Source organism: Panthera tigris, chromosome D1, assembly GCF_018350195.1.
Source record: "Panthera tigris isolate Pti1 chromosome D1, P.tigris_Pti1_mat1.1, whole genome shotgun sequence".
In the NCBI taxonomy this organism is placed as follows: domain Eukaryota; kingdom Metazoa; phylum Chordata; class Mammalia; order Carnivora; family Felidae; genus Panthera; species Panthera tigris.
In genome coordinates this window covers 35,134,984-35,158,036 of record NC_056669.1, presented here as the reverse complement: position 1 = coordinate 35,158,036, position 23,053 = coordinate 35,134,984, and positions in this window count along the sequence as shown.

Here is a 23,053-nt window from a genome sequence, read left to right as displayed (position 1 = left end):
CCTGCTTGGTGGGGCTTTCCTTATAACAATAAAAAAATAAAGTTTATTTAAACCTTGAAAAAAATCTTCAAAACCTACCAGGCATCACTGAGAAAAATTAAATATTAAATAAATATAGAGATATATTACATTCATAAATTGAATGACTCAGCACTGTAAATATGTCCATTATCCCCAAATTAAGCTATAGATTCAATGTAATCTATATTAACATATCAGCACTTTTAGGGGTGCCTGGGTGGCTCACTAGGTTGAGCGTCCGACTTCAGCTCAGGTCATGATTTCACAGTCTGTGAGTTTGAGCCCTGTGTTGGGCTCTGTGCTGACAGCTCGGAGCCTGGAGCTCTCTCTCTCTATGTCTCCCTCTCTCTATGTCCCTCCCCTGCTCATGCTCTGTCTCTCTCTGTCTCAAAAATAAGTAAAAACATTTAAAAAATAAAAAAAAATAAATTTAACATACCAACACTTTTAATTGGAATATAATTCTATAATTGTAATGCAAAATCCATACCCCAAGAATATAAGATTGAACAAAGATTCCAGATACAAAATTATATATATATATATACATATATATATATATATATATGAGCTAATGAAATCCTTTAAATTAAATTGAAACTCAACAAAATAAATCTATGATGATAGAAGTAAGAATAGTAGTTATCCTTTGGGTTGGAACGCTGTGACTGTGAGGTGGTAGAAAAGCTGTCTGAGGTGCTAATTATGTTCTGTTGCTTGAAGTGTATGCTGGTCACATGTTATTATTGAACTATAAAATTATATGTACAGTTTTATAAATATATCTATGTTTAAGTAAAATTTACTAAAGTGGAAAATTCTAATTTCTACTAAAAATTATATAGGTGAAAAATGATAATGGGCACATTGTGTGTTATCTTTTTCTCATTTGCATGTACATATATATTTCCAAATGCACAAAACATATCTCCATAGTATTACAATGTGCTTCAAAGTGTGTGAGATAAGACACAGTAATTTATTTTTTCTTCCAAGGTTTTATTTAAATTCATGTTAGTTACCATATAGGGTGGTATTGCTTTCATGAATATAATTTAGTGATTCATCACTTACATGTAACACCCAGTGCTCATCACAAGTGACCTCTTAATGCCTGTTACCCATTTAACCCATCTTGCCACCCAACTCTCCTCCAGTTACCTTCAGTTTGTTCTTTGTAGTTAAGAGTCTCTTATGGTTTTCCTCCCTGTCAGTTTTTGTCTTATCTTATTTTTACTTCCCCTATGGTCATCTGTTTTGTTTCAATTCCACATATGAGTGAAGTCATATGATATTTGTCTTTCTCTGACTGACTTATCTCACTTAGCATAATACACTCTACCACCCATGTTGTTGCAAATGGCAAGATTTCATTCTCTTTGAGTAATATTCCAGTGTGTGTGTGTGTGTGTGTGTGTGTATACCACATCTTTTTTATCCATTCATCAATCAATGGACATTTGGGCTCTTTCCATGATTTGGCTAATGTTGATAGTACTGCTATAAACATTAGGGTTCATATGTCTCTTTGAATCAGTATTTTTATATCCTATGGATAAATACCTAGTAGTGTATTTGCTAAGTCATAGGGTCGTTCTCTCTTTAACTTTCTGAGGAAGCTCCATACAATTTTCCAAAGTGGCTGCACCAGTTTGTATCCCCATCAGCAGTGTAAGAATGTTCCCCTTTCTCCACATCCTTACCAACATCTGTTGTTTCCAGAGTTGCTAATTTTAGCCCTTCTGACATATGTCAGGTGGTTTAAAAACAGATTTATTGAAATATAATTCACATATCATAAAATTCACCTATTTAAAGTGTACAATTATAACTATCACCGTAGTTGATTTTAGTGTATTTTATCACCTCAAAAAGAAAGCCCACCCCACTGCTTTACCTATCACTTTATTTATTATGTCTTCTCTTTTGCTTGATTTGGGTTTAGTTTGCTCTTCTTTTCTCATGTGTGTAATTTGAAGAGTTAAGTTATAGATTTCAAAGTTTTCTTTTTTTCTAATGTAGGTATTTACTTTAATAAATATCCCTGTAAGCACTGCTATAGCTTCATCCATACATTTTGCTTGTAGTGTCTTCATTTTTATTCAACTAAAAATATTTTCTAATTTCCTTTTTGATTTCTTATTTAACCCATTGGTTATTTAGGTATGCACTGTTCAATTTCCACATATTTATGAATTCATCAATTTTCTGTTATTTATTTTTGAATTAATTCTTTTATTATCAGAGAAAATGCTTTGTGATTTTTCTATCCTTTTAAATTAACTGAGGTTTGTCTTATGGTCTAAAGTATTGTCTATACTGGAGAATGTTCCATGTGTACTTGACAGAATATATATTCTGAGGCTAAGGATACAGTATTTTATTGATGCTTGTTAGCTCCACTTGGTTAATAAAGCTGTTCAAGTCTTGTTTCCTGTTGGTCTTTTTCCTGATTATTCTATCCGTTATTAAGTGAGGTATTTAAGTATCACTCTATTATTATTGAATTCTCTATTTTTCCTTTATTTCTTCCAGTGTTGTTTCATGTTTTTTGGTAGCCAATTATTATAGGCATTTATCTTTTTAATTGTTATATGTCTGTTGGATTTCCCTTTTTATCTTCATCAGTATCCTTATTTATTTTTAGTATTAAATTATCTTTTATATGACATTAATATAACTACATCAGGTTTTTTTGTGGCTGCTGTTTGCATGTTATATCTTTGTTTCTATAGTTTTACTGGTAATCTATTTGTATCTTTTAACCCAAAGTGTGTTTTCTGTATAAAACATAGAGTTAGATATTGTTTCTTTATCCAGTCTGATACTCTGCCTCTTTGTTGAATTGTTTAGTCCATTACACTTATCATTTTAGCCACATTAAATTTATGATACTCATTAAAGCATAGGATCTACTGTGTGGGGCATATTGGGATAGCCTTTTAAAAATTAAAAAAAAAAAAAAAACACACACACAAGTTGTTGGGCATTGCTCCACCAAATACTTAGAAAGAGATACATCGTCTTCTTGGCTCCTTGAAGGAATTATATACCATACTTTTTTTGGTGGTCTAACTCAGGAGTCAACAATTTTTTTTTCTTGGACGGATAGACAATATTTAAAACTTGCTGGCATATGGTACTTGTTAATACTACTTAACTCTGTCATTGTAATTTGTAAGCAGACATAAATAATTCATAAACAAATAAACACAACTGTATTCCAGTAAAACTTTATTAACAAGAACAGATGGCCGAACCATCATTCATGGTGAGTTGAACCCTGTTCTAATTCATTTACTGTCTAATTGTTAAAGCTTTCTAGAGTAAGAAAACATTTGAAATTGGTTAAAGTTGCACTTTTGGCTTTAAGAACCAATAGATTCAATGGTGCAAGAAGTGTCTCTGCATATGAGGATGATCTATGAAGCCCTCTGACTGTCCTCAATGATATAAGTTAGAGTGTAAAAATCAATGCATTTTTTTTTAGTGAAATCAAGGACCCTCTACAAGTAACTGTTATTATTTTGCATAATAGGTCCTTACTTAACCATGTGACACCAAATAGCCATGTGAACTGAACTGCTTATCCTGAACTGGAGAATAAGACCTACCAAATCTTTAAATTGGTTATGCATTATAATCATAGTAAGTACTCTCTGATTCAGTGGAAATTGTGTGTGTGTGTGTGTGTGTATGTGTGTGTGTGTGTAGCATGAGCAAGTTTAAAATACATAAATACGTTGCATGAGCAGATGATACACAATTTCAAGCATCTATTGCTCCTGAATTATGCACATATATTGGATTTATGGAGAATTCCCTTATGGCCAGAGCATTAAAAATCTTATTTTTGGTTTTCCTATGGTTTGGTATAATATACTGGCATATTACAGACTTATACAAGAATTCTCCTGAATGGCAGTTTGGAAGAAAAATTCTCCGAATTGGAATGAATTGGAACAATATATCTGATTGCCCCGTTTCTGGGTGGGAAAATGGTCAGTGGCATAAATTTACACTGATTCAAAGACAATGGCTGAACATTAACAAAGTAATGAGTGTAAGACTGGTTCACCTACTATATTCAATTTTAGAACAAAATATATGAAAAACATTTAGACAAAATATAAGGAAAAACTATTTTTAGACAATAAAAAACATACAGAAAGCTGGTTTTGAGAAAAGAAAAAAACATATATGAATAATATATTCATTTTATCTTTTTGCTTAGGACACTTTATTAACCACTGCACATAGAAACCCCAAACAGAGAGCAGTGGGAACACTGAAGAAAGGGGATGGATAACAGATTTGATGACAACAGAGGTGGCTGGATTTTGCAGGGCAGGGAATTGAGGGAGCAGCATGGAGTTGGAGTTCCATAAATCTGCACTTTGACTCTTTGGGCAAATAATAAACTCTACATGACCAAGACAAGACTCCACAAAGTCTGGCAGAGAACACACATTTGAGGACCTTGAGCTGAAGACAGATGCTAGTGATGAAAAGATTTTTGGAGACAATAGAATTCTACAAACCAGGAAAAAACCTTGCTAAATTCTCTAGACATTCAGTTGAGGTCCATGAAAGTCTATCCTTTGGAGTAAAGCTACCCCATCTATACAACAAGGCTTTATAGACATGTCCTAACAAACCTGGAAACCAAGCCTGTATAGGATCAAGGTGAACCACCTGTAAATAAACTGCTTATCAAAACAAACTCAACATTTTTTAAAGGAAGATCCATAGATTAAATTTTGAACAATGAAGCACTCCTCCTGTCCTACATATAACCAGTTATTACTTGATATATGAAGAAGCAGAAAAAAGTTAATGCATTAGCAGTAAAGGAAAAAAAGAGGCCATGGAGACAGGGCAAGGGAGAGTTGAATTAAAATAAAGTTTCAATTATGCAAAATGAATTAGTTTTAGAGAACTTCTATACTGCAGGATGGCTATAGTCAACAATAGCAGTGTATTAAGCACTTAAAAATCTGTGAAGAGGTTATGTCTCAGGTATTCTTACCACAAAACAACAATAAAAGGACATGGGGAACTTTTGGAGGTGATGGTATGTCTATTATTTCCTATTAGTGGTTTCATGGGTATATGCATATGTCCATACTTATCAAATTGTTTACATCAAATATGCAGTTTTTTTGTATTTCAGAATACTTCAATAAAATGTAAAAAAAATAAATAAATAAAAATAATACAAAGAGACCCAGAAATGTACATATATTGGAACTAGAAGACAATTACTTTAAAATGATAAAAAGAAGGAATATATTTGAAACCTAAGGAATTCTCTGCAGCTCCTCTTAATGTTTATATATTCTAAGATAAATTAAAAAGAATATCATAACATTACAGTACAGTCAGGACCACTAAGACTCAGATTTCTTTAGTATGAAATTTTGATTCAAATTACCAAGTAAAGAAACCTAACCAATGTAGACATGCTGAGAGTAAAGGGACCATGGAATGGGTAATGGAAGAAGGAAGTAATAAATATAAATATAAATATAAATATAAATATAAATATAAATATTCCCTCACAATTCCTAATCAGTATTCAAATTAAATATTAAACAATTTTCTACTCCTTTACTTACATTTCACTTTTTTTTTTTAATGTAATATCAGTTTTGGTTAACACAGGTGATATTGGAATAAAACAAAAAAAGTAATAGTCATTATTAATCAGAAGTAGATATAAGACCAAATTGTGTTTTTCCTTTTGGGGAAGATGCTGAGAACACTTTCATTTTTTTAATTGGTTAGAGTGAAGTACAGTTTATAAACAATAAAGTTTACCAAGTTTAGTAGAATTTCATGAATTTTTATAAATACAGTATATAACCACCAACATAATCAATACATGAAATATTTTTATCACTGGAGAAGTTCCCTTTTGGTAATATTCTTCAAAAATTATACAAAATAGAAGTATATTAAATCCCATAAACAGAGTAGCAAATGAGTGGGCATATGTTTTGGTTTGTTTTGTTTTAATGCTAGAAATCATGATCTTTTCCTATATACAAAATAGAATTTTAATTCTGAAGTTGTAACAATGGCTAAAATGTCTTTCCCATTCCTTTGTTACCTGTAAATTTTACCTTTTCAAAAAGTGTCTGATATTATTTAAATCTTTTCATTTGCAAGATATATGATGGCAAATGATACTCTAACAACTTTCTTGAAAGTTGAGTTTACACATTAACTAATATTAAATGGCAAAACATTTTCTTAATTTAACAGTTTACTTTTTTTATATAAAATTGACTAACAACAATGCAGATAAAACATTTTTGGTTATTTTTTAATTCAAAATAAAATCACTTTGGTTGATAATCATATTAATATTTAAGATTAATTCATATTAATTGCACTAATCATGATATTATGTTGCTTTTATGTACTCCTTTTACTATTATTTTACCTCATCTTTGCAATAATCTAGTAAAGCAAATACTTTGTCTGTATTTCTATACATTAGTTAAACTAAGGCCCAGAGATATTTAACTTGAGCAAGACTTATGGAATGACAGAGATATCTTTCAACATTTGGTCTTTTTACTCTAAAAAACATTTCTACTCTCCTAGGATGCCACATTTTAAATAAATAATTATTTATTTATTAACCAGTATTAGTACTGGTTATTAACCAAAAAATGGAATGTAATGCTTTTGTGGATTGATTGCATATGAACCCCAAGATATCCTTGATAAAAAATTAGCATCTTCAATGATTTGACTTGCAAAATGATTTTAAGTCATACCCAATATATCATTATTTTTAAAACATTTACTGAAGATTTTGAAGAGAAAATCCATATCATTTAATTTAAAATCTATCATTAAGTTTATTTTTTCCCCAAGGCCCTCTACTCCCTGACCCTAGGGTTTTCTTTTTCTTTTTCCAGTGTTTGGCCCTATCTGTTCTCATCTGTTTATTACTCAGAAACCTAGCTTCCATCTAACCTACTAAATGAGTCCCTGAAGACTCATTCATAACTGATTGGAATATAAAACATATTCTAAACAAAATTCTAAACTGATTAAGTATAATATTCATACCAGTTGCTAAAAATGTGAAAGCACCCCATATATAATTATATATGGAAAATTAATTGGCATTTGTATTATTTTGGACATTCTTGAAGGAAGTACTTACCTACCTGGTGAGAATCTTTATTGGTGTCACCTTCTGGTATCTTTTGAGGAGCAGCAATAGGTATCATTTAACATTACTACTAAATTAAAGGAAAATGCTGTGTTTGTTCATTGCTGTATAACAATATTGCCACAAACTTAGCAGCTTAAAACAATAGACATTTATTATCTCACAGTTTCTTTTGGTCAGGAGTTTGAGCACAGCTTAGCTGTATACATTGCTTAGGTTTTTATAAAGCTATAATGTAGGTATTAACTGAGAATGTGGTCCATTGAGGTTTCCCTGGGGAATAAATAACCTGCTTCCAAGCTCATATGATTGCTAGCAGCATTAAATATTTTGTGAGCTCTTGGCTGAAGGCTGCTGTAAATTCATAGCTGACATTTCTGATTGCTTTCTCAAAAACAGCAAAGGAGAGGCTCACCTAGAGAGACAGACATTAGTATCTATGTAATGTAATTACATACATCCCATCACCTTTATCCTATTTTATTTGCCATAAGTAACTTACAGTTCCCACTCATAGAAGGACATGAACACTAGGAGGTTGGAATGATGAAAGTCATCTTAGAGTTTTCTGCCACAGTTGGACTACATATTCGGGTATTATGGTTGAATGCTTCTGAGAAGCACATGTATTCCAATAGAAATTTGTTCCATTACTTTGATCCATGCTATTTCTTAGAGACAGTTAATTGTCCCCAAACGTTGTAAAGATAATAAATAGAAACACTAAATGTGATATGTTTTTTAAAAAATTAAAGAAACAAAATTAAGCAAGAGAATCAGAAAGCCAATTTTACAAGGACCTTTATAAAGTGGAAATGAAAGTCCCTATTCTCCTCCCCAAATCTAACTGGCTTCATAGATACCAGCAGCATGGATACAGAAAAAGATATTAAATGAATGCATTAATCTTCTATTATTACCATACCAAGTTACCACATTCAGCAGTTTAAAACAGTATTCCTGTTTTAAGGAATCCCAACGTGTGGATCAGAACTCTGGGCACAGCATAGATCAGTTGGTTCTCTGTTCCAGGTTTCACAAGGTGGACATCAAGGTGTCTGCAGGGCTGCATTTCTTTTGGAGGCTTTGAGGAAGAATCTCTTTTCAAGTTCATTCAGGTTGTTGGTCTAATTCAACTTCTCATAGTTTTAAGATGGAAGTTTCCATTTCTTGGCTGTTGGTTAAAGGTGACTTTCACTTTCTTAGAGGCCACCCACATCTCTTGGCTTCTGTCCACCTTCCTCCACCTTCAAAGCCAGCAACAATGAGTCAAGTCCTTTACATTCTTCAGCTCTCTCTGATCACTCCATTTGCCTCCTTACTCCTCTGCTTTGAGTCAGATAAAGCTCTTGGATTTTAAGAGTTTGTTTTTAGATTAGGCCCCTCCAAGATAATCTCCCTATTTTAAGTACAACCATAATTACATCTCCAAGTTCCTTCTGCAGTCTAATTTATTCAAAGTTTGTGGGGATTAGGGCATGAGCATCTTTTGTGGAGGTTTTTTTTCTATTATAATAAACTACAAAATGACAATGAAGTCATGATGGGATTTATTTTGCTATAAAATAAAAAAAAAACTTTTATTATTTTACTATCCCAAGGGACAGTATAATCTGATAATACAATTAAATGGCAGAGATTTAAAACCTTTTAAGAGTGTTTGTAATCTCAGTTTCATCCAAGAAAGTACAACTTCTCCAGAAGCCTTTCATTGTAACTAATCTCAGCAACAGCATTATTTTTAAGGCAGTGAAATATAAGCTGATTATAAAGCATTTTGGCATCTCCTGTACAATCTTTGAGCAGTCCTTGGATTTAGGAGAAAAATGTTGAGGAGGCCAAAATCCTTTCATGCAAAATTATCTATTGGCTTGGCAACATAGCAGTAGTCAATATTTCATAAAAGCAATGCCAAAATTATTGCTTACAGGAATTGAGAGGTGTTTATTTTTGCTGTTTTTGTTTCATCTGAGTTCTTAAAGGTATCAAATGGTCCTGAGAGTTGATATATTTTGTGTGTTTGTATTTGGTGAACTTTAAGTAAATCAGCAACTGTATGTCACTTCAGGATGTGCTTCCCAGAGCAAAGTTATGTACTCACTGACCCTGAGAAGGATGTCAACAAACACAGCAATAATAGCTTATCTTGTCTGAATGCTTTCGCTATAAAACACTCTGCTAAGCACTTTCATGAACTACCGCACTTAATTCTGATTGATAGTAGGCATTTCGTCCCAAGTACAAATAGAGAAAACAGTTTAACTTGTTAAAATTCATACTACTAGTACCTAATCTGGGTGTCAAACCATCAATATCTATTTTTGCTACCTAAAACGTTAATTTTTATTTTCTACCTCCTACACAAACATACACACATGCCCACAATCATGGACATGCAAAAGGTGTATGTCTAACATCAAAAGGTACATACTACCAGCACACATGAAGACTTAAAAGACTTCAGTGTTTGTCCCTAGCTCACACCATGGTTCACTGATGCTGAAGATCAGCAAAGATTATATAAACATTTATTATGATTGGTTTTAGAAATTCTAAAACTTTATTTTCTTTTAGGAGACATCTACATTCATTATTTTCCTATTATGTTAAAGTTTGAAGTGAAGTTATGCTGCTACTTTTGACAGGACCTCTGATTATACAAGTTAGCTTAAAGTGAGACCATGATTAAGATATGTTGATAAGGAAAATGCAGCAAATTACAAAATTAAGTTATATCACCAGTTCTATAGATTCTGGGTGCCATAAGGGGCATTTTGTTAAAAGAGATGTTAAATGAGTTCCTGAAGGTTTGAAATATTTGGGACAAAAAACACTGGCTGAACTCCAAGATATCAGATAATTGAACTTAGCTTCTTTACTGGAGTAATTAGGCCTAATTTGCATAGATAAGGTCATTTGAACAACTTTCTGGTGGAAAATAAAGCTAATTGAGATTAATGACTCTTAAACACATCGTTCCTTTCCTCTATTTAGCATATCAAGACAATATTTCCGGGAGAACAGAAAATGCTTCAGGAATTCTATTAGGCAGATAGGGGTAACAGGCTTTTTATTCTTCACTCATTTTGTCATATATAACATTTTTACAAGTTTCTATAAAACATATCAAATTATTACACAAAATATTTTTTAAAAAACACGGTTTATAAATATAACAATTTTTTTTGATTTTCAGCAATTTCTGTGACTTCACCTTAATTTTTTATATTCATTCATTTTTCAGTATATTCACACACTTCTTTTCATATATAACTCCTACAAGTTTGATGTGATTTTCTCCTCTTTTAAAGATGAACACACTGATGCTTGGGGAAATGAAGGTCCTTACTAAAGACTATACAATTACTAGTCACGCCAGGATTTGAAATCAAGTTTCTTCAATTTCCCAAACTACTTAAAATCCTAAACTAAAATAAAGAGAATGAAACACATACAATTTGCCAAATGTAGAGCAATACAATTTTTTTTGTTTATGTTCTCATTATACTTCATACCAAATAAAAACAGGAGATAAATGCATATATTTATTTTGAGCAGTTGTGTGGTATATATAGACATTGAAAACATGAACACATTAAAATATATTTTTAAAACTGCATCAGAGTCTCAATTTTATAAAATATTCCAGTAGTGATGTTTAGAAAGAGAAGGTAATATATTTGCTCTACCTGCAATGTTTGGGTAAGTATGTACGTTGAATGAACTTGGTTCTATGACAATGTATTGATTAATTGACCTTGCATTAAAACATCACACTGTAAAGATAACTGAAAGTAAAACAAATCTGTGGGTCTAAACTAGGATACAAACTCCCCCCTTTCATAGAACACATATAGGCAAGCATATGAACTGAATAACTAAGTGTGACCCAATGATTAAAAACAAAAAGAAGACTGCTACTCTGTTATAGGCTGAACTGTGCTCCCCCTCTATTCCTATGTTGAAGCCCTAATCTTTGGTACCTAGGATTGTGACTGTATTTGGAGATAAGGTCTTCAAAGAGGTTATTAAAGTAAAATGAAATAATTAGGATGGTCCCTAAGCCAATATGACTGGTGTGTTTATAGGAAGAAGAGATTAGGACTCAGAGAGATAAAGACATCAGATCTATGCATGCAAAGATGAGGGACAATATTTTGGATGCTGTCTTCCCAACCTTAGCAAAATTAAATTTCTGTTGCTTAAGCCACCATGTCTATAGTGGTTTATTATGGCAGCCTTAGCAAGCTAACATACAGCTCTTTCCATTAAAACACTTAAAGTCCAGGGCATCTGGGTGGCTCAGTCAGTTAAGCATCTGACTCTTCATTTTGGCTCAGGTCATGATCTCATGATTTGTGAGATCGAGCCTCGCACCTGGCTCTCCACTGAGAGTGCAGAATCTGCTTGGGATTATATCTATCCTTCTCTCTCTGCCTCTCCTCAGCTTGCACTCTTTGTCTCTCTTTCTCAAAATAAACTAAAAAAATAAAGCACTTAAACTCCTTTTTCAGTGAATCTGATAATTACACATTAGCTTCTACACAAATCTATAACAAAATGTCTACATTATAGAATTTATAGGGATCACATCATAAGTTTCTTAGAAAAAATTCAACTCAAAATGGTAAGACTTTTAGCTCTTTCATTCTTTCTTTATGGCTTTCTGAGGTTGGGGTTGTCCAAAGTCATTACTGCCATATGTATCTCAATGTTTCTTGTGATGCTCTGATTGTAAGTCTGATACTTAGTCTGGCTAGTGTAGACTATCCCTAGTCTTATGTAAGGACCAGATGAGTAAACCATGAGATTGTGGCTAAGGGGGAAAAAATAGAGCAATGAAAGATAGTTTGGCATCTCCAAAAAAGGGTATTCCAATTACCTATTGCTACAAAATATATTACGATAAAATTTAGTGGCTTAACTCATCAAAATTTATTACTTCACAGTTTTTTTGGATCAGGAATTCAGGTGCTGCTTAGATAGGTTCATCTAGCTCAAGGATTCTCACAAAGTCATGATGTAGGTACTGCCCAGCACTGGAGTCACCTCAAAACTCAACCAAAGGAAGATTTATGTTCATGCTTGAAGCAGCTGCTAGCATGGATAGAGTCTTTGTTGGCTATTGGCAGAAAACATCAGTCCTTGCCACGTGAATGTCTCTATAAGCCTACTCAAAACATGGTAGTTAGATTATAGTCAACAATATTGTATTGTAAACTTCAACGTTGCTAAGACATTAGATCTTATTTGTTCTCACCATAAAAAAGAAATTGTCATGTGACTCAATAGAGGTATTAGCTAACTCTATGATGGTTAATTGTTTAGCAATATTTAAATTTGTCAAATTAACACATTGTATACCTTAAACACATACATGTCAACTATATAAAATTTTGGGGACAAAATGGTGGAAAAAAACCTGAAAACATATTACTGAAATAAATTAGACTGGCTACTAATGCATGAGTGAGACAAAAGAAAGTAGGAAAACCAGTGGTATCATGAATAACTGAGCCTAGAAGAGGAAAAGGGCCAGAGAAGACATAGGATTCAGTAGTGTTGAGGAGGAAAACCTTCCTCTGCCCTACGAGATTCTTCCAGATAAATTTAGAATCAAACTGACAGATTAACATGAGACAGATAAACAGGAGAAAATCAAATTTAATAAGCATACATATGGGGAATCCACACAGACATAAAATTCCAAAGACAATGAGGGAACGTCATGAAGCTTTTATGAGCTAAGCAGATGGGTAGGGTCCGAAGATACAAAGGGCAGAAAGGCCATTAGAAAGAGGTGAAAGGAAATGTTTGGAAAAACAAGCTTGCCCTATTATGCAGATAAGTTCCTTAGGTAAAAGGGAGTCTCTGTTAATAGCTGCCTTCCTGGTATAGGTTCTTCTTAGCAAAGTAAATTTAGGCAATTGAGTGGAATACAGAGAATTTTTTCTGCATCTGCTGGTTTTCTATTACTTTTAAGTCAAAATAATCTTTATGCCATAGTGGGCCATCTTGGGGCAGCCTACCCTGGACCTCTAGAGTAGTAATAAACAAAATGTAGGGATTGAAAAAATGGAGTGAACTAGAAAACAGGAATACTTGATATAGATAAAAAACTGTGGAAAATTATCTAGTTATTAGAAAATCTACAATGGCACTAACATCATGAAATAGTTTTGATTTTTTCCTAAATATCAAAGAAATTCTGACCTAGGAGACTTGTGTGATAATCATTTTTTAAAAAAAAAAATCAGAGATAATGTTCTCTACATAGATATTATAGATATATGCTATTTCCATTTACATATTTTATATCCTCACATTATAAGCCTGTTCCCTATGAATAAGTTACTCCAATAATTTTAATGGCATCAAATAAATAAATAATAAACACATCAGGTCAAAACCTAGTTCACAGAAACGTTTTTAGTTGAAACTATAGAATTAGACTTCTGTTAACATCGTTTTTTTTTTTCTTTTTTAAAAAGTTTATTTTATTCTCATGTACACAAGAGGAGGGGGCAGGAGCAGGGGGAGAGAGAGAGATTGAGAGAGAGATTGAGAGAGAGAGAGAGAGAGAGAAACCCAAGAAGGCTCCATGCTGTCAGTGCAGAGATAGATGTGAGGCTTGATCTCACCGTGAAATCATGGCCTGAACCGAGACCAAGGGTCAGATACTTAACCAAATGAGCCACCCAGACACTCCTCATTCTTTACTTTCTGAAAACAATTTCTATAACATACTTTTCACTTTATAGATTTTGATTAAATATATAAATTATCTACTATGAATATTTTGATATATCCTTCAATATACAATTTATCTCTAATTGAAATATGCTCACTGATCTTAAGGACTTAATGAATTGGTTAATTAGCAAATTGTAATCCTCTTCCTTTTTGCTGGAAATGTTTCAGTGATTCATTGAGCAAACAACTCTGCATTCAGCTCTCTCAAGCATTTCTTTTTCTTTCACAACTTAGTTAACTGATCCCCTGGAGAACCGAGTGTGACATATTTGGTTTTCAAAAAAGAAAGTAAGAAAAGAAAAATGAAGAAATAGAAAACCTGCATTTTGATAACCTAGCACTTATGGTCTGGGCTTCTGAGACTTTAATTAAAATAATAAAATTTTATTGATCCCATGATTACTTTACATACCTTGTTGCTTTGTATTTTTAATTACAATTGAAAACTGTCTGCAACGTTTTATTCCTCAGACTAAGTAGCACCAGATGTTTGGAGTAAACAAAATTCAGAATATATGTGGATTATCTTTCTTTTATAGAAGAATGGGAGTCCATTTTTCCTTCCTTAGGCACCTTGTATTCATAGGTGTGTTTTATCAGTTATTATCTTTAGCTCCCTACAACATGCAAGGATAACTAAAAAAATCCCACGTTAAGCTACTTAAAACATATTTTTCTTTAGTTTCCTCAGTGTCAAACTTCCATGCAATAAGTGATAATAATATGGATAAACTAATTGGTGATGTTTATTATATGTTTAAGCACAAAATTATGAGCAGAGCAGATCAGTTTCATGTTTATCAATATTTCCTAAAGGATAAAGCACGAACTTTGAAGTTTGGCAAATCTGTAGTAAGGTTGGACTAGTGCATAGATCTGGTTCTGTCTCCTGTAAGTTACTTAAGTTTTAATTTTTTTCATCAGTTAATTAGGAAAAATAGAATCTATGTGAAAGCTATTATAAAAATAAAATAAAATAATACACGTAATCAACCCAATGTCTTGCAAAATAATAATGTCATTAATATTATTATTTTCCAACCCATATCAGTATATGCCCCTACTATGTGCTTTTCAATGTTTAGTACAAAACATGGAAGTATGCAAATATATGTCTTAGGTACTTATAAAATATTTTAAAACAACAGAATGAATACATATCTGTGACATAATGATTATTAGCAAGACTTCTTTGGTAAGACTAATTGAGTTGAAATTATCAAATTTCATGGAAATTTGGAATAAAACATGGATTTAAGTGGAAAAGTTAAAAATCCCTCTCTGTCTCTTACTCCACTCTTATTTGTTTAAGGTTCCAAACTCTGTGAGATAGCTTGTTGCCTGGGAACCTTGACTTCCTTATTAATGAAAGGAAATATATTTAAAAAAGGAAAGATATTGAGAGGAAAAGTGGAAAAAAAACTATCGAATGAGGAGAATATAGGGTGTTCTTCTTAGAATTCCCTGTTTAATGCACAGTGAAATTCAGAGGCCAGTAATACACTCAATGAAGTGTAGTAAGAAACTGAATTATCACCTAATATTGGGATAATTTGCCTACCATATATCTAACAATAAAGTGGAGAAGATCCCAAGATATATGTTAAATAATCTGTCAGGTTCTCAAACAGAATTCAACAGAGAAATGACTTTAATATATGCAACAAAATGTCATTGCTGAGCATATAATTTAGTTTTTTATAAATATATACAATTTGAAGGTCAAGCTTATGTGTGCCAAGTAATGTAAAATTATGTCAATCATTAAATATAATACCTGTATTATACATATAAATATAAATATATATATAAATATATATATATGACAAAAATATGTAACACACTTAATGTAAGGCCAATATAGGTCAATAAGTCAGTTAAATACATGAATGTTTTTGAGTTTTCTTATAAATTATGTAATATTATAATTAATTTAGGTAATTCTTAAAAATATCAAATTCATTTTCCTTGAACTTTACACTTATAATGAATTTTATACATTTTATTCTAAAATGAAAAAACTAATATTCTTTTATTTTTGAGCCTTCTAAAACTGTTTAATTAAAGAATATTCTGACTGGTGGGAGGTGATATCTCATTGTGGTTTTGATTTGCATTTCTTTGATGATTAGTGATATTGAGCATTTTTTCATGTATCTATTGGTCATCTGCATGTCTTCTTTGGAGAAATGTCTATTCAGGCCCCCTACCCATTTTTAATTTTTTTTCAATGTTTATTTATTATTGAGAAACAGAGACAGAGCACAAGCAGGGGAGGGGCAGAGAGAAGGGGAGACAAGAATCTGAAGCAGGCTCCAGGCTCTGAGCTGTCAGCACAGAGCCTGATGGCGGGGCTTGAACTCACAAACCACGACATCATGACCTGAGCTGACGTCAGATGCTTAACCGACTGAGCCACCCAGGCGCCCATCCCTGCCCATTTTTTAATTGAATTGTTTCCGGTTTTACTGCTGAGTTGTGTAAATTCTTTATATATTATGGATATAAATCCCTTATCAGATATATCATTTGCAAATATCTCTTTCTGTTCACTAGGCTGCCTTTTTGCTCTGTTGATGATTTCTTTTGCTGTACAAAAGCTTTTTATTTTGGTGTAATCAACTCACATCAATCAGAATGTATCATAAAGACAAGTGTTGGTAAGGATGTGGGGAAAAGGGAGCATTTGCTGGAGGGAATATAAGTTAGTGTGACCACTGTGGAAATATATGGAGGTTTTTCAAAAAAATTTAAAAAAAAATAGAAGTACAACATGATCCAGTAATTCCACTGCTAGGTATTTGCTCAAAGAAAATGAAAACACTGATTTGAAAAGATATATGCACCTCTATTATTTATTGCAACATTACTTACCATAGCCAAGATATGGAAGCAATCCAAGGGTTCATGGAGAGATGAATGGATAAAAAGATATTGTATATATAAACAATAGGATATTAACCATAAAAAAAATGAGATCTTGCCATTTGTGACAACATGGACAGACTTACAGGGTATAATGCTAGGTGAAATAAGTCAGAAAGAGAAAGACAAATGCCATCTGATTTAACTTATATGTGAGATCTCAAAAAATATAACAAATGAACAAATGAACAACGACAACAATAAAAACCGACTGTTAAATGCAGAGAACAGACTAATGGTTGCCAGCAGGGAAGTGGAAGGGGATGGATGAAATAAAAAAAGGGGATTAAGAGCTACCAACTTCCAGTTATAAAATAAATAAGTCAAGAAGATGAAAAGTATAGCATAGGGAATCAATCAGTAATACTGTAATAACATGGTGTGGTGACTACATTCTTGCCATGGTGAGCATTGAATAATGAATATAAGTTTCAAATCAATATGCTATATATCTGAAATGAATATAATATTGTATGTTAATTATATTTCAATTAAAAAATAACTAGATATTTGAAAGGCAAACTACCAAAACAATCTGCATTTACTTATCCATATAAATTAATAATTTTATTATAAATTTCAATAAGAAAAATACATAAAATACATTGGCTGCTAAACTATTTTTAAAAAAAACTTGTATTTCATTTATAAGATAACAATAATTTAAATGTTAGTCTTCTAGTTTTGTTGATTCACTTATTAAGTAAATATTATTAAATCAAGCTTTTAAATTGTCAATAACAAAATTTACTAAGTGATCCACTATTTCACTTTAAACATAAATCATAAATTTTGAAGATAATTTTATTTGTCATAAACTAAACAGTTTCTGTTTCTTGAAATTTTATTCTACTGGAATAACTCTATTTTATCTTTATTGCTTTTTGAAAAGAGTTAAAATTACCACAAAAAATTATAAAAATAAAAGGTCTAATAAGTGAGAAACTCAATTTGCATAATACTTAGATATATTGTAGCATAGCTGTCAACAGCACATATTTAATATTTATTTTTTAAAATCCTTGTTACAATAGGGCAAAATATGAAGATATCAAGGAATGTAATGTCAATTTTCTAATACAGAAATTAACTGACATTCTACAAAAAAGCAAAAGAGAAGGAAACAGAAATTGAATTTGAGGTTTTTCCCCTTCATTATTCTAGTGTTCCAGCAAACACTACTCAGTCACCATATATAGATGGGCTCATCAGTGTCCTAAGGTTGGGAATAAACTTCATGTTAAGCAGGGCATCTTTAGGGAAGATATCTAACTTGACAACAGAACATCAGGTTAGCACTACTCTGGTCATCATTCTGACTATAACATGAGCTCTTGCATTGCTTTATACCAAATATGTTTTTTTGTTATTTGTCTTTTGTTTCTTTTCCCTAGCTTCAGACACTGGCACGCTGACTTCCTGCATGCACCCACACGCTGAAGTTTTGGCCTGGCCTCTGGCTTCAGCACTAATGACTCATTGAAAAACCCTATTAAAAGACTGATAACTAAACCAATTACTCAATTTCCTCTAAAAAATCATTATGATTAATCCTATAATACATTTGTGTACATTTGTGTATCAGTTACCGTCAGTTACCAGGTGAGCCATCATTATCTTATTTCTCATATCACTATACCTTGTGTTGATTCTTTTACCAGACACCATCTACTACACTGTTACCCCCACCAAATAAAAATCACACTATGTCCTCAGGAACTCATAAATATTACCTGTAAATTCTCCCATATTTATTCTTTGTTTCTTTATATAGTTTTTCTTGCTGGAACTGAATTTGAGATGTCCACTAAAGACACTGGGTACAGTCTTCTCAGAGTGAGATTTTTTTTTCTCCCCCACATTACATACCCATATCCTGAAGATGTGTTGATTGTTTTCTATGCCCCTCACTCTTTTATTATACACTTTTATACTTCTATTTATCCCTCCAACCTCAAAATATCCAATTGGATTGAAATAATTCTTCATGACTTCAATATCTATGAAGATACATCCAACACCCTGGTTTCTCTTTGCCTTTTACCTCATCACTTCTGAAGATTTCTTTCTTCACCTCACTGCAACCTTTCATTCTTCCCTTGCTCATTTCCTAGACATTTTCAACCAAATATAAGTATACCACTTCAGCAAATAACCCCTGAAGCCTCTTCCTCTGCAGTAGCATCTCCTAACTTACCAGCTATTTTCTACTACTCCAATGTCAAATTTTCTTCAACTTCTTGGTGACTTTCAGGTATTATCAACCATTATCTCATGGTCTCTTACTCCTTAAACTTCTTGCTTTTGATAGTCTATTGCTATATAGTCACTTCATTGCAAATAGTTTCTCTTCATTTCCCTTTTTCATGCTAACAACTCTATTTAAACTAAGAACTTTATTCTAAGTTGTGAAATACAGCAACCAGACTCAAACCAACTCAGATGAATGCATATGTAGAAATACACAACTATGTGAACCACTCTTGCTTCAAGTTTAAAGCCACAGATTTGTACTAAGTTATTTGACCCCCAAAATACTATGTTATTCCAATAGGTTAACTTGCTCACTCTGGTAAACAAAGATCACTTTAACATTCCCTCATTATCTTGCTTTCAGTCAATGACTTGTCTAAAAAAAGAAAAAAAAGCAACCTAATTATTCACAAAATATCTTCATTTGGGTATACTATATCTCCATTTATTTAGCCTTTCATTTTTTTTCCTCTTTATGCCTAAGTCCAAACTTTTAATTTTTTCACTATACTGAATTGCATCTTGTTACTGAAAAATTTCATGCACTTATCTCCTTTCCTTGTGCATCACTGTTTTTATCCTGTACTACACATGTTAAGTTTCTCAAAAACATAAGTATTGGACTTATACTTTAGACATCTCTAACAACTGAACAAATTATCTGTTCCATTTCATATGCAGTCTCCACAGAAATTGTTTATGTTTACTGTTTCTAATTATTCATGTTCTAGTCTGTCTTCTCCCTTCAGACTTTCATCCCTTTGTACCATCATTCTTTTTAAGTCCACAAATGGCTACTAGCTTGAGTCTAAAAGCACCATTCTTATCAAGTTCATGAATGATTTGACTTTGTAAACACCTTCTTTTCAAGTTTACCAAATACTTTTCAAATTCAATCATTTATATGCTTTAATCCTACTTGGAGTCCCAGCAACTTTGACAAAATCATTACTTCCACCTTATTGAAACACTTTAATGTCTTGTCTAAATGACCTCATTAAACTCACAGAATCTTCATTTCCCATTTATAAAAGAGGATAATTATCTTGCAGGATTGTTATATGATTCAGTGAGGTAATATATGTTAGACATCTACCAGTGGCTGGCTTAGGATGGACTCAGTCAAGAGAAGCAGATGTAATAGTAATTAATTCCTCAAACATTCTAATTGGTCTCTAGGTCTCATCCATGTTTTATGAGATGCAAGTTAGCAGGAATCATCCTATTTTATATACTGTTTAAATCCAAATCTGAACACAAACATAACAAAACTTTTGCAACATAGCAGTAAACATTTATTAAAATAATGAATGATTTCTCTTGGTGAAACAATTTTTTTAACCAAAAAGTATAACTAATCAGTTTAGACCCATCTCTTTCAGCAGGACAGGTGGAAAATTTTCTGTGTTCTCACTTTATGCAGAACGTAGCCCTGTCTTTTCAATTGGTTAGAAACATCTTTCAGTACCCACCTAATAGATGATATTGAAGACTTAATTTCTTTAGAACATGGAGCAGTAACTTATCACTGAGAAGACAGTGATGAAGTCCCTGAATACTTTCATACTTTCTCTCTAAACTCAAACTGTGTCAATTCACAAAATATATTTCATCTGTAAAGTATAAATTTTATTATATTTAGAGGTTTAATTACAGACAAATTGTTAAATTGCTTGTGTATGTAGACAGGCACATTCCTAAAAGTGAAAATACAAAATCTATATATATCAAATTTAATATGTTCCTTATGGACATCCTCCAGCACAAGTCTCTGTATATGACCCAAAATATAGATTTACAATGGTTTACATCACCCATATGTAGCACCGATTCTAATCTCTATATGTCAGAATTATGCATACTTGAAGTCTTCTATGGACTTTCACTTCAGTTGTTATTCCTTTCTTTTTAATGTTTATTTCTTTTTGAGACAGAGAGAGACCGAGTGGGGGAGGGGCAGAGAGAGAGAGGGAAGCCCAGAATCTGAAGCAGGCTCCAGGCTCTGAGCTGTCAGCACAGAGCCCGACAGGGGGCTTGAACTCACAAACCGTGAGATCATGACCTGAGCCGAAGTCAGTCGCTTAACCGACTGAGCTACCCAGGCACCCCGTTACTCCTTTATTTATTTTTTAATGTTTAATTATTTTTGAGGGGGGTGTAGTGTGTATGAGCAGGGGAGGGACAGAGAAGGGGAGACACAGAATCCGAAGCAGGCTCCAGGCTGTAAGCTGTCAGCACAGAGCCAGACGTGGGGCTCCAACCTATGAACCATAAGATCATGACCTGAGCCAAAGTTGGACCCCCAGTCGACTGAGTCACCCAGGCAACCCCAGTTGTTGTTATTTCTTATTAAAGGTAGATTCTCTGGATGCAACCCATTACAAAATATTATTCCTTTATTACCTTCATTCCTTTTAAACTATTGGTGTGATGTTCACATAAATACAGAAATAGGAAACTAGTTTTATAGTAGCAAAATATTATATGATAATTGTTTCTTATGAGACTATAAGTTTGAAAAAATAGTAGAAAGCAACATATGTACTACTTTTTCTTACAGTGACAAATCTACATCTTATTTCGTACCTGATCTAGGTCTTCACTCCTTTTTAAAAGCTTCATTTTTTTTTCACTTGCACTCAAATATACTTATTCTCTCATAATTTCTTTTTATTTCTTTGGCAGCAAACCTCAAACTTGTTTTGTTGAATTTTACTCATTTTTCTGAACTGTAAGTAGTAGAAAGCCTCAGAATTGGATCGCTTTCGTTTTTACAATCGCACCTACTCTCTAATAAGATCCTATATTAACTCTTATTATTTTACATACTATTCATATAATGGTGACTCAAATTTTAATCTTCAAATCTGTCCTCCTACCTGAATTGCAGACTCTTACATTTAACTGACTAAATGACATATCAACTTGGATTTCTCATAAGAATCTTAACATGCCCCAAACTATTGTCCTGAGTTCCCATTTCTTCAGTTATACCTCCTAGACAAGTGGTCCCTGTCTCATAAAACTTTAACAACATTCATCCAATTGCTCACGGAAAAACATTTGATTTCAAATATTTTTTAACAACCACTGCTCTTCATATCACTAGATAGTACCACTACCTACTCAGTAAATTCATCACTATTTAATACTATATCTTCCATTATCCTAAATTAATCTCCCTGCTTTCACTTTTGTCTACCATAAGTACCATAGTACTTTTTGAAGACTCACCTTCTTTTCCTTCCTTCCTTTTTCAATTCTGACCATGGTATATTTCTTGTTTCCTAAACATATAAACACATCCTCACCTCATAATATTTGCTAACCAAGTTTTATGCCTAAAACATGTACTAGATCAAGGCTACTCAGTGCCAATCTCAATAAAATAAGAAACTTGAGCTAGAAAAATACTAAAAATATTGCTTTCTTGATAGTGACATGTTGCTTAGTTTCATCTATGATTTACATTATAATGGAAGTTTCCTTTCTAGTGCTGAATTAGTAAAAGTTCACACATTTGACCATTCTGGTCTACGTCCCAAACTTTGACACCTTTTAAATATTGACATAACTCATGATGTCACTTTATTAACATCCTTGCCCAAATATCACCTCGAGATCCCTTCCCTGAAAATCTTATATAAAATAGTACATCATCCCTTTTTTCAACATTATTTTTCTTGACAACAGTTATCATATAAACAACAAATCATCAACAACCACACAACTTATTATTTGTTTATGTTACCTGATTTTACTATTCCAATGTCTCTATCAACCTGACCTCACTATTCCAGGAGACATATTCAGGAAGACAAAAATAAAAATAATCTTATAATTTATTTCACCAACTTCCCAATAATTCAATTAAGATGAAATTCAGATTAACCAGGAAGTAAAAGAAGA